At 42.7% G+C, this 15,952-nt stretch overlaps 1 protein-coding gene across 6 annotated transcripts in view; it reads left to right on the top strand.

The window, feature by feature from the left end:
* ERICH1 (glutamate rich 1) overlaps positions 1–15,952 on the top strand; it is a 105,333-nt gene that overhangs the window by 156 nt on the left and 89,225 nt on the right. The gene's annotated exons all lie outside the window — the stretch shown is intronic.

The following is a 15,952-nucleotide window of genomic DNA, read 5'->3' as shown; positions in this document are numbered from 1 at the left end:
GCTGCCGCGCCCGCTCCTTGGGGCTGGGGACAAGGGAGCCTGGTGGGGCGGCGGTTACCGGCCCCGGCCGCGGCCGCCCTCGGCTGAGGCGCGTTTCCGCCCGGGCGCACCGTGCTGCCGCCGTTCCTGTCCCTCTCCGCCGTGCCTTTCCCCGCGGGGGAGGGCGGTGGGAAGCCGGAGGCGGGCGAGGAGGGGAGCTCCGGCAAGAGGGGCGGCGGGCGGCCTGGGGTCGCCTCGGGGGGATGTTTCCCGGCGGGAGGGACCCTGAGGGGAAGGCGGCGGGCGTGCAGGGCGAGGGGAGGCACGGCTTGGCGGTCTGAGCCCTCCTCGGAGCTCCTGTCCTGTAGCCCCTCTGGCTCGGGGCTGCCAGGGAGAGTTCCTGCTGCTGGGTGTTCCTGCCTGGGGGTGGGGAGGAAGGGTACGTAAAACTACTGCTCTAATCAGAAAGTATTTTAGGATGAGCACCTCTTTTTCTCAGTATGCACGTGTTATGTGTATTCGCTAGAGACCGCGTAGCCTGGCTTATTTAAAGCGAGTTAGTGCAGTTCTGACATAAGTATGGTACTGTGCTTGCAAAGGAAAAAAAAAAAAACAAAAAATCCTTCGCTTATCCAAGCATAACTTAAGTCCGTTTGGTTTGCCTTTATCTTTTATAAGACATGGCTTTGCTCGGGAAGAATGCAATAATAAAAATACAGGTGTTCTTTAAGTGATACCTTGTTCTTAAGGGGGATTGAGTTGGGCTGAGCTATAAGAGAGTTGAATGCTTGCCTACTGTAGTGACTTTGTGGCTGGCTCTTGAGTTTTCAACTAGTTCCAGCATTCTGAAACTCGAATCCCTCCTGTGAGAAGAACAACGTGAGAGTGAGACTGAACAGCAAGGGTTAGTGTTTAAGCTATTTGCTGACTGCAGCTGGTGATGGTTTTGAAAGAAGTATAAAACAGAGTAGAATTCTGTGGTTTAGATGCAGATTCATTCTGAGGAATGGAGAAGGCAGATGGAGTAACTGTTTTGTTTCTAGTTTGAATTCCTTTGAGGAAAACCAGAGAATTGCAAATTGATGTCTTCTGGGAGAAGGTTAGAGAGTTGGGAAGAGGGAGTTCATTCACTTGTAAATAAACGTGTGACTCTAGAGCCAAGAATGGGGGAGACAAATTACAAAGCACTCAAACTGTTTAAAACCAAAGGTCAAATAGAGAACTACTTGTTTCAGTACGGTGGAAGAGAAAGCTAAAATGATCGTGCTGAGTGACTGCCTTTACCGTGTAAAGTTAGAAATCACTTATGTTTTCTTCAGCCACTCTAAGGACTGATGACTTAAGATTGGGAAGAAAATACAGCGAGGAATACAAGGATGATAGGATGCCACGTGGTCACCTGGGATGAAATAACAAAACTGGAAGAGTTTACAACATCAACTGCTGAGCCTCAGCAGCCAATAGCACATATGGAAACTGTTGACTTTCTATTGTGTAAAACTATATACGTTTTTAAAAAAGACAGGTGTCTCAGAAAAGAGCTGAAAAAGAAGGTTTAGCTGCTTCTCTTTAAGGTTGTTTTTGCTCCTGTCTATGGGCGTAGGTTGAAGATGCTGAAGGTAGACTTTTGTCTGCATTACAAGTGAACACTGAAGCTTTTTATTTTGTGTTGAATGGGGCCATAATACAGAAAAAACAGGATGGTCAACAGCTTGTAAGTCATGGGTCTAATTGCCAGTTAAGAAAAAAAGAAAAGTGGAAAGACAGTAAGCCAGCAGTGCAGGTAAGTGAAGTGCACTTCACTTTGCTAGGAAAGGGTTGGGCAGGTGTAACTGAGAAAGCGCAAAGTTTTTTTGAGTTTTGTGCGGCTTTTTGTTTTTCAGTTGCTCATGTATCAATGATTCATAACAGGACTAGAGGTACTAGCAGTTGTCATTATATGTATTACTGACAGGATTATTATTCTCTCTGGGACAGCTGAATTCATAATTCATAGCTGTTAAACATCATCAGTTGCATCTTTAAAGCTGTTGTCATCATTCTTGAAAGTTTGGCCAGCCCCAAGGTAACGCTGTCGTAAAGGGTTATCTAGTGGTGTTCCTGCTGCTGAAGGGTAGAGTTAAGATATCAGTGTAGGTGTCGTATACATTGTTGACCTTAACTGCTAATAAGAAGTGATACAGAAGTTAGTATGCCGGACAAAGGATGATCTAGCAGTACTACAGGAGACTTCCTATTTGAGAGATTAAACTAGAAATCGGATATGGCCAACTGATAGTCATCAGTAAAAACAGTAACAAAAGGTTTTAAACAGAGTATTGCATCAAGGAGTGCTATTTTCTTGTCTTTGTGATGATTCAAATGACTTGGGCTTGGGGCAGGAAGCTCATACTTGTAATAGGGATTGAAATGAGATTGTGGTTCCTTGGGTTTAGGGTTTTGTTGGTTTGTTGGCCATTTAAAAAAAAAAAAGTCAGATATTAAACAGCTTAATTCTTGCAGAAAAACACACCAGGTTTTTTTTCCTTTTTCTAATTGTTTAAGAACAACCTTGCTTCTTACAGATCTTGGGGGTTTTTATTATTATTTTTGTTTTCTAAACTCAACATAATTTTTTTGAAAACACTTTGAGGCTTTTTCTGGGAAAAAAAAACAAAAACATTTTTTTAGGGTGGATGTCTTTTCTTTCATTAAGATATGTTTATCAGTAAGGGAAATATTAATTAGAAGTGGAGTTTGATGCCTGACACTATTTTCTTTTGCTCTGTGAGAGGTATCTTTCTCCTGCCCCCCACGCCCAAGCAATTAACAATGCGTATTGCTTTCAGTGACCAAAGATATATTACAGCTCACCAAGATGTAAATTTTATTTGAATTGTAGTTGAATAAATCACAAATATCTGGGCTTTGTGATTAAATGTAGAAGTTGCACTACTGCAAGCGTAATTGACTTTGCCATTAAAACCTTTTGGGCAGGGGGGGAAAATCTTAGGCCTTTTTTGTTGCTGACTTCAACATTGTGCCTGGATGAGAAATCTAGCCAAGGAGAAAGGCCAACATGGAAATGATAGATCCAGTGGCTTTGTATTTAGAAAGTCTGTGAGGGTAACTCATGCTTACAGATAGCTGAATATGTGGAGCCTGACATAATGTGGTCTTTGGGGTTCTGTGTTTTGTGGGGGTGGGTTTTTTGGAGGGGGTGGCTTTGGGTTGGTTTCTCTTCAGAAATTATACTTTGGAGCTATTTTTATTTACTTTGCAGTGAGATAGCATGGTCCACAAGAGACATATAGGACTTTGTTTAAACATACTAGGATATTTTTAGGAACAGGTATATGTTACTTGTGTTATTTAGTAAAAGTGGTAAGTGGAGGAGGTGATGTGCACCATTTTGGTGTGTTGGTTTGGGGTTATTTTACCTTTTTAAACAATCAGTGTGTGATGCCTTTCACTCAACACTAGCTTTGAGCTTGTTATCAGTAGATTTCTGGAACATATTGGCTAACTCAGAGCAATCCATAAGAAGTTAAGATTTGTGTCATGGTTTAACCCCAGCTGGCAGCTCAGCCCCACGCAGCCGCTTGCTTGCTCCCCTCCCCAGTGGGATGGGGGAGAGAATCAGAAGGGTAAAAGTGAGAAAACTCCTGGGTTCAGATAAAGACAGTTTAATAGGTAAAGCAAAAGCTGTGCATGCGAGCAAAGCAAAACCAGGAATTCATTCACCACTTCCCATCGGCAGGCAGGTGTTCAGCCATCTCCAGGAAAGCAGGGCTCCATCACACGTAACAGTGACTTGGGAGGATAAAACGCCATCACTCCAAACATCCCCCTGTTTTCTTCTTCTTCCCCCACCTTTATAAGCTGAGCATGACATCATATGGTCTGGAATATCCCTTGAGTCAGTCAGGGTCAGCTGTCCCGGCTGTGTCCCCTCCCAACTTCTTGTGCCCCCCAGCCTCCTCGCTGGTGGGGTGGGCTGAAAAGCAGAAGAGGCCTTGGCTCTGTGCAAGCACTGCTCAGCAATAATGGAAACATCCCTGTGTTATCAACACCGTTTTCGGCACAAATCCAAAACACAGCCCCATACCAGCTGTTATGAAGAAAATTAACTCTATCCCAGCCAAAACCAGCACAGATTGTTATTTCCAGTAGGCAATATGTGGTTTCTTATGTTTTCAGTTGTCTTTAGTTCAGAAGGTTGAAAACTGTTCTCTAAAAGTTTGCATTTCTATAAGCGTTGCCTAATGGCTTAAATTAAAAGTCCCTTTATGACTAGAAAGAAAAGAAAAATTCTTCCTCATTGAAACTTCCAGAACTTTGTAATGATGTGATATTTGGTATAATATTGATTTCTGTTATATGCATATGTGGGGACACTTGCAGAAATTGCTGGATATTGCGTTACAATCAAATATTCAAGTCACAGCAAAGGGCAATATATTTACTCTCTGAAGAAGACTATGTAGCCATTCAATTGTATTTATATTTTATATAATAAGAACTTAAAAAGATTCCTTTTAAATAAAACCTAAATTATCCACAGTCTTGTTGAACTTTTGCCTGTGCTCAATGATATTACCCCTGCCAGTTTCACGGTTTGTTTTGTAAATACTAGTATATTGAGCTTTGGTTTAGTTTCATATGAGCAGAGGGAGCAAGCTGTCTCTTTAAAATTTTCAGACTTTTTTCCTCTTCAGTAATCTGAACTCTGAATGACTCGTTTGTTTGTTTGTTTTTATACTGTTTTCAGCTATTCTTATGGCAGTGCTTTAGGCCATTACAGTACTATTTGTTTTCCATGTTACCCCCAGCATTTACTATAACATTTAACTTTAGCCCACATGTATGGTATGGTTTGATGTTCACTTCAAAGCATATCCTCTTTACATCTGGATAAGAGTTCTTTACGTTGAAGTAAGGTTTATACTTTCTGAAGTTTACAAAATTTACACCTGTGTTGGCAGGGGACTGGTCTTGGTGACCAGTGATGTTATAAGCGCACAGCCTTTTTCTTTTTTTTTTCCCCTTCCCTCCAAAATTTGTCTCAGAAGAGAGAGGGGGGGGGAAGTATCTTTTACAGCTGTGGTTTACAGTTGGTCCAGCTTTGAGTAGCCAGAATTATTGTTATTAATAATAATATTCAGCAAAGCTGAGCTTCTTTAGTAAGGGTGGGTGAGATATCTTTAGATGTTTTGAGTGAGGTCTGTTTGATTGTGCCAGGTAAGATCAAGATAATGGTGCAGTATGAGAAATGTATTGTTAAGTACTGTGAAGATGCTTAGAAATATGGATAGCATGCACAAATTGAAATAATGGTGAAGATGCTCTGTTTTCCCAGGACTGTAGCAGGAGTACACATCTTACAAGGTGTTGCTGTGAGGCAGATGGTGTTCTTATGAACAGCTGGAACAAAATCCTGATGTTCTCATTGTGGTGGTTATGTAGCTTCTTATCTGTGTCAAGACAAGTTTATTAGACACCTAGGAGCTTGCGGCTGCAATTAAGGTGGCCTACTGAGAGATCTCTAAAGCCTTTGTTGAGACAGGATGGCACGATCTATTAGATTCTTACTGAACTACACAGTCATGCAGAATTTGCTGACAGATGTAACACCAGTCTTCCTGATTTGAAACTGCAATGTGACACAGAGATGGTGCTTGGTGAAGCTGAATCAGTTTCGTCTAAGCTAAGAAGAGAAAAAGAATGTCCACTTTTTGTAGCAAATAAATTACTCTTTTGTATCTGCAGTTGCTGTGAACTGTGTTGGCCTGGATGCACACAGGTCCATCTTTGAGTCGTAAATCACTCTCCCATTGTGACTCACTCCTTAATTTAGGTGAATACATAAATGTGGGGTATGTAATCCCTATATTCTTTTCCTTTCCTTCCTTTCTACCCTACTGATGTGTGCTATGTACTTAAGTTGCTCTTGTTCAAAAGTTGCCTCAAAGATAGGAGAATGGTATATTAGTGAGTTTTGGATAACAAAGTGATTTTGCATATATTCTAAAAATTAGTGCTAGGTGAAAAGATGAATGGAGCCACGTTTTATGGGCTACTGTATTAGAGCACAAAACTGGAGGATTTTTTTACACTATGCCATTCTTGAACTGTAATAATAAGGCAGGAGTAAAATCTAGGCAATTAGCATCTGATTTTAATGTCTAATGGGATGTGGAACGTTAATAGATGCTGTTTCAGTGAGAATAATGTCAGAGGTCTTGGGATGAACCTCAATATTGTGAAGTGAGCGTTACATGCTAGATTTAAAACAGCAGCATCTGAGCTTCTTGTGCAGCTCCCCATGACTTTTTGGTTAACAACTGTACTGGGATGCAGACAGCTGATACCTAGTAGTTCACACACAGAATTCATCTGACCTTGAATGCAAGTAAATCCTTCTGTTATTTGATTCCCAAACAGTACGTGTAGGTTCTCTTTTTTTCCCCACTAAATTTGTAATAATAGCTTTAGCAGTAAAGAGTAAAATGATTTATGTTATATGGAGTGTCAATGAGAACAGTTGTAAAAGTGGGGAAAAGGACCATTCCCACCTTATGTGTAGACGTTATATCAAAAACTGTACACATTTTCCCATTTAAGCTGTCAATCAAGTTTTATGAGGCTAGTAGAACTAAAAGATTGTGTAAGGAGCTAGTCAAGTTAAAAATAATCAGTTTGTGATATTGGTATTTCACCATGGTGTTCCTAGTCAGTCTTAATTCCAGAGTTTTGTAGTTCCAAAGAAACCAAAACCAAGCAACCCACCCTCCTTGACATCTGCTGACCCAGATGATAATAGCTCCTGGGGGAAATGGGACGAACAGCCTTTGTTCATAGAAGTGCTTTCTTTGCGAATGCAGGTAGTTTAAGGTATATGAGGCTGAGAGACTGTGCCTTCCAGACCAAAAGACTCTTCTTCAGAATCAAGGTTTCTAACATGTAGGGAGATCTTCACAGGAAACAAATGACTATGTAATACAGGATTCCTTAATATAGTAAGAAGAGGCAGAAAAGGGACCAAGGCCAAAAAAAAGTCAAGCTTTTCAAATGTGAGTAGCAAACATGGTGTGTGTGTTTTATGCCAAAGGTGATTAAGCACTGGAAAAAAACTCATGTGAACTATTTAGTTCCTCCATTTCTTGAAGGGCCTCCAGAGTAATTTGAAATATATTAAAAATACTCAAGACACAAGTTGTCAGGTCTCAGTGTGGGTAGGTGCGTAAAATTACTTCTTCCAGTCATTCAGACAAGATTGCCTAGCGCTTTTTCTGGCCTTAAGGTGCAAGTGAATTCCACCCTGAAATTTGAAGCTGAAAAATTACTTGGTCTCTTCCTCAAGAAAGAATTTCAGAGAATAACAGTGCTGTTTGGAAACAAGGGCTATAAATTTATAGATAGATGCAGTTAAGTCTGAAGTATGAAGTTTGTTGTAGATGATCTGCAGAATGGCATCCTCTTTGACCAAACATAAGATCTTGTAAGATGTTAGCTTCTGTGTTTGTCTACAAGTGCCTCTTTCAAGAGATAGTCAGCTTCAGCCTGAATTTTCTGCACCAGATCTTCCAGTCCTTACTTTTATCCTGTTTTGTCCTTCAGCTACTCTTGTAAGAGCCTGTTACCATAGCCTCACCTGCAGGATGAGGACTGCTTGTGGGTTGTGAACACAATGCAAAATACTGTAAAATTGGAGGCTTCCCATTCCTATGTGCATAAAACTGTACTTTGACGACAGCTAGAATTTGGCATATTTCACACTTTTTTTTTTCCCCCTTTGGAAAGATCAATTTTGTTATTCCCATGACAGTGCTTTGCTTTCATTTGTACACACTCTATTGATGGTGGAATGGAAGTATGTCACTCTTGGCAAAGCTGACTTCGCTGGTAGCAGGAAAATTACATTTTCCTTTTCTTCCTCCTGATTTGAACAACAGCATCCGTTCTTAAATATAAAATACACCCTTATGATGATCTGAACTGTCAGGCTATACAGGATGTAATTGCACGTCGTTGCATTGTTCTTCCTTTCCTCTTATCTCTGTGCAGCTTGAACACTTTTGGAAATGGGAAAGTTGCATAAAAATGAGGGGGAGTGGGAAAATGGTACCCTGCTCAGCTGCCATGGAGTGTTTTGTTGTAGTTAATTCCTCCCTTTCCTCTTTGTTTGATTTTTAATCTGTTGGTAGTTGCTGAACTGGTACCCCAAGTCTGGGAATCTTCTCTGCAGCTAAGTGATCTCTACTCAAAGATTTTTGAAGTTACTGTTTAAATAGCTAGTCATTGCTGTCAGGGCTAGAACTTGTGTGTGCGTGTGCACACGCATGCTCTCTTGACATAATTCAAGCCTCTGGTCTCTGCCATTTCTAGCAATGGTTCTGGCGTCTTTGAGCTTTAAGCTATGTCCTTTTTGTTTTGCTTGTGGGGTTTTGGCTGTGGGGGTTGGTGATTGGGTGTTTTGTTTTTGTCTGGGAGCAACATGTGTGTGGCTTTTCTTGTATTGTGAAATTCAGGTCAAGATTAATACATTTCATTATCCTCAGAGGTCCTGTGTATTGATTTCCATTGACTATAACTGGGGCTTGTACTCAGTGCAGTATCATCTGTACTGAGTACATCTTGGACACCCAGTGGCTGGTTGGCAGAATTGGTGTCTTATATACACTAGGTCTCTGGAGGGGTATCTAATATGTAAACAGAGTATGATGCCTTGCATGGGTCTACCACTAGGCATCATAACTGCAAACTGAATTTTGCCCCTAGTTTCTGAAACATAAACTAGGTGCCTTTGTCTTTTTGAGACTTATGGAGCCGTGACCCAAGAATCACTATAAGTTAGGCCAAACAAATAGAGAGTGAAGACCTGGACAGGCTGGATTGATGGGCCGAGGCCAATTGTATGAGGTTCAACAAGGCCAAGTGTCAGGTCCTGCACTTGGGTCACAACAACCCCATGCGGTGCTACAGGCTTGGGGAGGAGTGGCTGGAAAGCTGCCCAGCAGAAAATGACCTGGGTGTATTGGTCAACAGCCAGCTGAATATGAGCCAGCAATGTGCCCAGGTGGCCAAGAAGGCCAATGGCATCCTGGCTTGTATTAGAAATAGCGTGGCCAGCAGGAACAGGGAGGTGGTTGTTCACCTGTACTCGGCACTGGTGAGGCCGCACCTCGAGTCCTGTGTTCAGTTTTGGGCCCCTCACTACAGGAAAGACATGGAGGTGCTGGAGCGTGTCCAGAGAAGGGCAACCAAATTGGTGAGGGGCCTTGAGCACAAGTCTTATGAGGAGCAGCTGAGGGAACTGGGCTTGTTTAGCCTGGAGAAAAGGAGGCTGAGGGGAGACCTTATCACTCTCTACAACTACCTGAAAGGGGGTTGTAGTGAGGTGGGTGCTGGTCTCTTCTGTCAGGTGGCTGGAGATAGGACGAGAGGAAATGGCCTCAAGTTGCACCAGGGGAGATTTAGATTGGACATTAGGAAAAATTTCTTTACTGAAAGGGTAAAGCCTTGGAACAGGCTGCCCAGGGAAGTGGTTGAGTCACCATCCCTGGAGGTATTCAAAAAGTGTGTAGACAAGGCACTTCAGGACATGGTTTAGTGGGCATGGTTGATGGTTAGACTCGATCTTGAAGGTCTTTTCCAACCTAAATGATTCTATGACCTTTGTTCATCAGTTTGGCCAGTTGAGCAACTCCTTTGGAAAGAATCCAGAAGACCTAAAATATGAAAGTCAATGCTGTATGGTTAAAGGGCAAGTAAGCTTTGTGGGGAATGGTTTAAGGGAATGGATACTAGCTCCAAGCCAGAAGTTATCATCAGTCTTCCACCTGCTAACTGGTAAGAATGGCAGTCTGGCTTATATTATCCGTATGTAGCAGTCTCTTAAAATTAAAATGCTTTTATAGCCTGTTGCTTTGGGTCCTCATGAAGTCCAGGTATCTCTTTTTCAAGAGCCACTCTTTTTCAAGTGGTCCACTTGAGCACCTCCAGTCAAGAGTTGACTGTCCAGCCACGATTAGGGAAGAGGAGATTATGCAGGCAATGGGGTTGTTATACCCAGCTAGGCAAGGCCCTAAGCAATCTGCTCTAGTTGATTTTACTCTGAGCATTAGGATTAGACTAGATGATGTCTGGATGTCCCTTCCAACCTTAACTGTTCTGTGATTTTTATGACCATGCTGTAAAGTAACTGTCCTGTCGTGGCCTTCGTAGGAGATGTGATACACAGTAAAAGAGACTTCAAGGATTTAAATCCTTTTGAATATCAGAGAGTAATTCTGCACTAACAGATGAACTGAACATTTTAATGAAGCCTTGCCCATATGTTCTGCATGTGGATTATCATTCTGTCTCCCCTTTCCATCCTCTTCTGTTTTGCTGTACTATCTTTTCTTCTGCTTTAGCAGAAATAGCATGTTAACACATCTTACACATCGGATGGCTTCAGAAGAAATTCCTGACTCTTCCCTTTTTGGAAAACTTCTGTCTGTAGGGGAGAGAGAGACCAAGTAGGGCAACTTGCAAGCTTCACAGAGTTCTAATGTGTTCAGCGCTCTTGATGCCGCTTATTTTATTCTTGCTGCCCAAGTTGCATTTAAGTAGGCAGAAGGCAACCAGTTGAGAAATGTGGTGGGGGTGCTTACAGTATGTATGGCAAGTAGCCAAAAGTATGTGGTAAGCATTCTCCACAGAAATGTTTTTGAGGAAATTGTTGCCTCCTACACTCAGCTGGACAGGAACACTTCCGATGATGTTCAGAACTTTATTTGTTTAGTTTTTCAGCATGCTTTTGTCACAGTCTGTAGTCTTAACTGAGTTTTAAGTCATGCTGTCAACCCCAGGAGAACCTTTATAAATCTGCAGTGCTATTCCAGTGTTGGCATGTGTGTGTTTGTGGGTAGTCTGCTTATGTACCTAAGAAACTTAAAGTGGTGTCGATTTAATATGTAGATGCCAAACAATGCATTTATTTGAAGGATGCTTTTTACTCTTCTCACAAAATTGTGGTAGAAAGATCCTAGATGTTCACAATTTGTATCACTAGCCAGCATGTGTTCTGCACTGTGTTTCTCAGACTTGTACTTTGGTTTGTTTGTTATGTCAAACTGTAGAGACCTGGTGCTTTTTCAGTTTTCTGATGTGTTTGTACTTCACTATTTCCACACCAGTTGTCAAGAATTAGCCATGGAACTAGTCTGGTACCTATTGCAACTTGTTCTCTTTTCTGAAAATACTTTGTTACTGAGGAATTCCTGGAAAGATGTCTTCTGGTGTTGCTTCAGCTCATTGCACAGTAGGAACATTCAGTGCTTTCAATTACAGGCTGGGTGTTTTGATTAGTGTTGCATGTTTTCATCTAGAAAGTGAATTTGTTTCACTTTTGAAATTAAATAGAAAACTTACTCAGAAGACCAGACTAGAATATCTAAGCTTTTCACATTTGCAGGTCTATTAGAATTGAAGTTTTCTGCTGAAAACTTCAGGCAGTTGGACTAGATGATCATTGTAGGTCCGTTCCAACTGAAATAGTCTAACTGCAGAAATACAGGTACTGCTCTCTTCATCTTGTGTTTACAGCTCTCTGCATCTCAGACACAACACCTCAGTTGGGTTTTTTTTAAGCTATAGAAGTACACAGAAGCCACATACTTCACTGTAAAATGGCATAAGCTCTTAATAATGCTGTGAGGAAAGTTCATGTGTTTTAAATATAATTATATTTTCAATGAAAGTACAGTGGCTCTACAGATTAAAATCTTCCACTGTTGGCTTTTTAAACTGTTATTTGCCACTACTATAAGCCAAATTACACTTCTTTAAGTGGAAAACTTGATGTCAGTGGGATTTCTATGAGGAAGCTTGACAAAATATCATCCTAATGCTCTAAATGAGTTGTGTATATGCATTTTTATGTACTGCCCTTAAATGTGACTCTGCCTTAGGTACTGCTGAAGTAGTAAGCAAAGTTCAGGACCTTGGTTACTGCATTAAGATGTTATGTGGTTTTTACCACTTTAAAAAAGCAACAGCCATGCAGTGGTTACAACTAGTAACTTACTCTTTCTTTATGAATGTCTGTCTTGTACAGCATTAGTGTACCTGATGAAAGTCAACTTATCTGGTACTATTTGATGTGAGTCCTTCTTACTAGCTTTAATTTCAGAGACCTGTTTTAGATAAATTTTGTCTACCTCCTTTTAACAAATAAAAGGATCCAGTGTGATCACAGACATCTGATCTCTGGCTTAGTTTGCCTACATGTCAGTAACCAAATGTAAGGAACCCTGGAGTGATCTTTGAAGAATATAGTATTAAAAGCAGTCTTCAGTGCAGTTGGTTCTAGTCCTTCCTGTTGGAAGTGAGCCCTGTAGTGTTTATAGGAGTTAGAGCTTAATATAAGAGACTTCTCTAACTACATAGTTTTATTTTCTCCTGTTAGTTTAGTAGAAGAATGTTGCAATACTTCTAGATGCTCATCAGTGCATTGACTGGCAGCTCTCATTCACCAGTAGTTTCTAATATTTTTGTGGCATGGTCTAATGTAATCATAGAATCATTTAGGTTGGAAAAGACCTTCAAGATCATCAAGTCCAACCATTAACCATGCCCCCTAAACCATGCCCTGCAGTACCCTGTCCACTCGCTTTTTGAATATCTCCAGGGATGGTGACTCAACCACTTCCCTGGGCAGCCCATTCCAATGTTTGACAACCCTCTCAGTAAAAAAATTTTTCCTAATATCTAACCTAAATCTCCCTTGCCTCAACTTGAGGCCATTTCCTCTTGTCCTATCTCCAGCCACCTGACAGAAGAGACCAGCACCCACCTCACTACAACCCCCTTTCAGGTAGTTGTAGAGAGCGATAAGGTTTCCCCTCAGCCTCCTCTTTTCTAGACTGAACAACCCCAGATCCCTCAGCTGCTCCTCATAAGACTTGTGCTCAAGGCCCCTCACCAACTTGGTTGCCCTTCTCTGGACACGCTCCAGCACCTCTATGTCTTTCCTGTAGTGAGGGGCCCAAAACTGAACACAGGACTCGAGGTGCGGCCTCACCAGTGCCGAGTACAGGGGAACAACCACCTCCCTGTTCCTGCTGGCCACACTGTTTCTGATACAGGCTAGGATGCCATTGGCCTTCTTGGCCACCTGGGCACACTGCTGGCTCATATTCAGCCGGCTGTCAACCAGCACCCCCAGGTCTTTCTCTGCCAGGCAGCTTTCCAGCCACTCTTCCCCAAGCCTGTAGCGCTGCATGGGGTTGCCGTGACCAAAGTGCAGGACCCGGCACTTGGCCTTGTTGAACTTCATACGATTGGCCTCAGCCCATCGATCCAGCCTGTCCAGATCTCTCTGTAGAGCCTCCCTACCCTCAAGCAGATCGACCCTGCCTCCCAACTTGGTGTCGTCTGCAAACTTGCTGAGGGTGCACTCAATCCCCTCATCCAAATCATCGATAAAGATATTAAACAGAACAGGGCCCAACACCGAGCCCTGGGGAACACCACTTGTGACCCGCCGCCAGCTGGATTTCACCCCATTCACCACAACCCTCTGGGCTCGGCCATCCAGCCAGTTTTTCACCCAGTGAAGAGTGCACTTGTCCAGGCCATGAGACGCCAGCTTCTCAAGGAGTATGCCATGAGAGACAGTGTCAAAGGCCTTGCTGAAGTCAAGGAAGATAACATCGACAGCCTTTCCCTCATCCACTAGGCGGGTCACCTGGTCATAGAAGGAGATCAGGTTGGTCAAGCAGGACCTGCCTTTTGTAAACCCATGCTGACTGGGCCTGATCCCCCTCTTATCCTGGAGTTGCCATGTGAGTGCTCTCAAGACAAACCGTTCCATAATCTTCCCCGGTACCAAGGTCAGGCTGACAGGCCTGTAGTTCCCCGGATCCTCCCTCCGACCCTTCTTATAAATGGGAGTCACATTGGCAAGCCTCCAGTCCTCTGGGACCTCCCCTGTTGACCAGGAACGCTGACAGATGATAGAGAGTGGCTTGGCAAGGACCTCTGCCAGTTCCCTCAGTACTCTTGGATGGATCCCATCGGGCCCCATAGATTTGTGAGTGTCCAGATGGCGTAGCAGGTCCCTAACTAATTTGTCCTGGATTAAGGGGGGTATGTTCTGCTCTTCATCCTTACCTTCCAGCTCAAGGGGTGGATACCCTGAGGATGACTGGACTCACTATTAAAGACTGAGGCAAAGAAGGCATTAAGTACCTCGGCCTTTTCCTCATCACTGGTTGCTACGTTCCCTTCTGTATCCATTAAAGGAAAGATATTCTCCTTGGGATTCTTTTTAATGTTAACATATTTGTAAAAACATTTTTTGTTGTCCCTTACAATAGTGGCCAGATTTAGTTCTAGCTGAGCTTTCGCCTTTCTAATTTTTTCTCTGTATGATCTAAGAAGATCCCTGTACTCCTCCCAAGTTGCCCGCCCTTTCCTCCAGAGATGATAAACTCTCCTTTTTTTTCTTAAGTCCTAGCAAAAGCTCCCCATTCAGCCAGGCCGGTCGTTTTCCTCGGCGGTTCGATTTGCGGCACATCAGAATAGCCTGGTCCTGAGCCATTAAGATTTCCTTTTTAAAGAATGTCCATCCCTCCTGGACCCCTTTGCCCTTCAGGACCGTCTCCCAAGGGACTCTCTCAACCAGTGCCTTGAAGAGGCCAAAGTTAGCCCTCCGGAAGTCCATAGTGGTGGTTTTGCTGACCACCTTCCTTGCCTCACCAAGAATTGAAAATTCTATCATTTCATGGTCACTAAGCCCAAGACGGCCTCCAACCATCACACCTCCCACCAGTCCTTCCCTGTTCGTAAACAACAGATCTAGCAAGGCTCTTCCCCTGGTTGGCTCACCCACCAGCTGTGTCAAGAAGTTATCTTCCACACACTCCAGGAACCTCCTAGATTGTTTACTCACTGCTGTGTTGTATTTCCAGCAGATGTCTGGAAAGTTAAAGTCCCCCACAAGGACAAGGGCACATGATTCTGAGACTACTGCCAGCCGCTTGTAGAACGATTCATCTGTCTCTTCAACCTGGTCAGGCGGTCTGTAACAGACTCCCAGCACAATCTCTGTCTTATTGGCTTTCCCTCTCATCCTCACCCATAAGCACTCCACCTTGTCATCAGAATCGTGTAGCTCTGAACAGTCAAAACATTCCCTAACATAAAGAGCCACCCCACCACCTCTTCTACCTTGCCTATCCCTTCTGAAGAGCTTATAGCCATCCATTGCAGCACTCCAGTCATGGGAGTCATCCCATCTTATCCTTGAGCTATATAACACTTCTCACTACTTGCTTAAAATTCTTTTGGCATTTGTTTGCTTCTGCTAAACAGCCTAGCTTTTTGTTGTTGTTCTATGTCTTGTTGGTTATTGTAAAAACTCTTCTCTGTGTCTGCTCAGGTTTGAGTTCAGCTGGTTTGTACACAGCAGACTTAAGGCTGTACAAGGTTTTTGGTGAGATCTCTCTAGATTGATAGATAATGTACTTCATTTTCCCATCTCAGATTAAAAAATACTTGGCCCAATAGGGTCTTGGATCACATCATCATTGTACATGACCTCCATCACAGTAGTGGCTCAGTCTCTCTCGTGATTGATTAAACACACAGGTTTTCATCTGTAGCCACCTCCAGCTTAGTAATCTCCATTTAGGAATGTTTGCTTGTCCCCCTAAGTGTGGAGCCCTCCCACCCCCTCGGGGGGAGAAAAAGTCCATAAGGTTTCATTTCTGTCTTTAATCTTTATAGCCTTGTTAACAGTCAGTGTAGCCTGGTCTTCCCCTACAGCTGAAGAGTGAAGACTCTAAACCTTTACGATTTGGGCCAGGTATTTCTGTTAATATTATTATTGTACAGTACCTCCTTTTGACCATATGCCCAGCTCTAACATTGTGATGTTTCCTTTGTATAATCTTGAAGTGTGTTCAATCTATTCCACAAAACTAAACCACTTAGCTTATCTGTT

Source organism: Harpia harpyja, chromosome 15 (assembly GCF_026419915.1).
Source record: "Harpia harpyja isolate bHarHar1 chromosome 15, bHarHar1 primary haplotype, whole genome shotgun sequence".
NCBI lineage: Eukaryota > Metazoa > Chordata > Aves > Accipitriformes > Accipitridae > Harpia > Harpia harpyja.
Note: the sequence above shows the minus strand (reverse complement) of the source record. Positions and strands in the feature narration are given on the sequence as shown.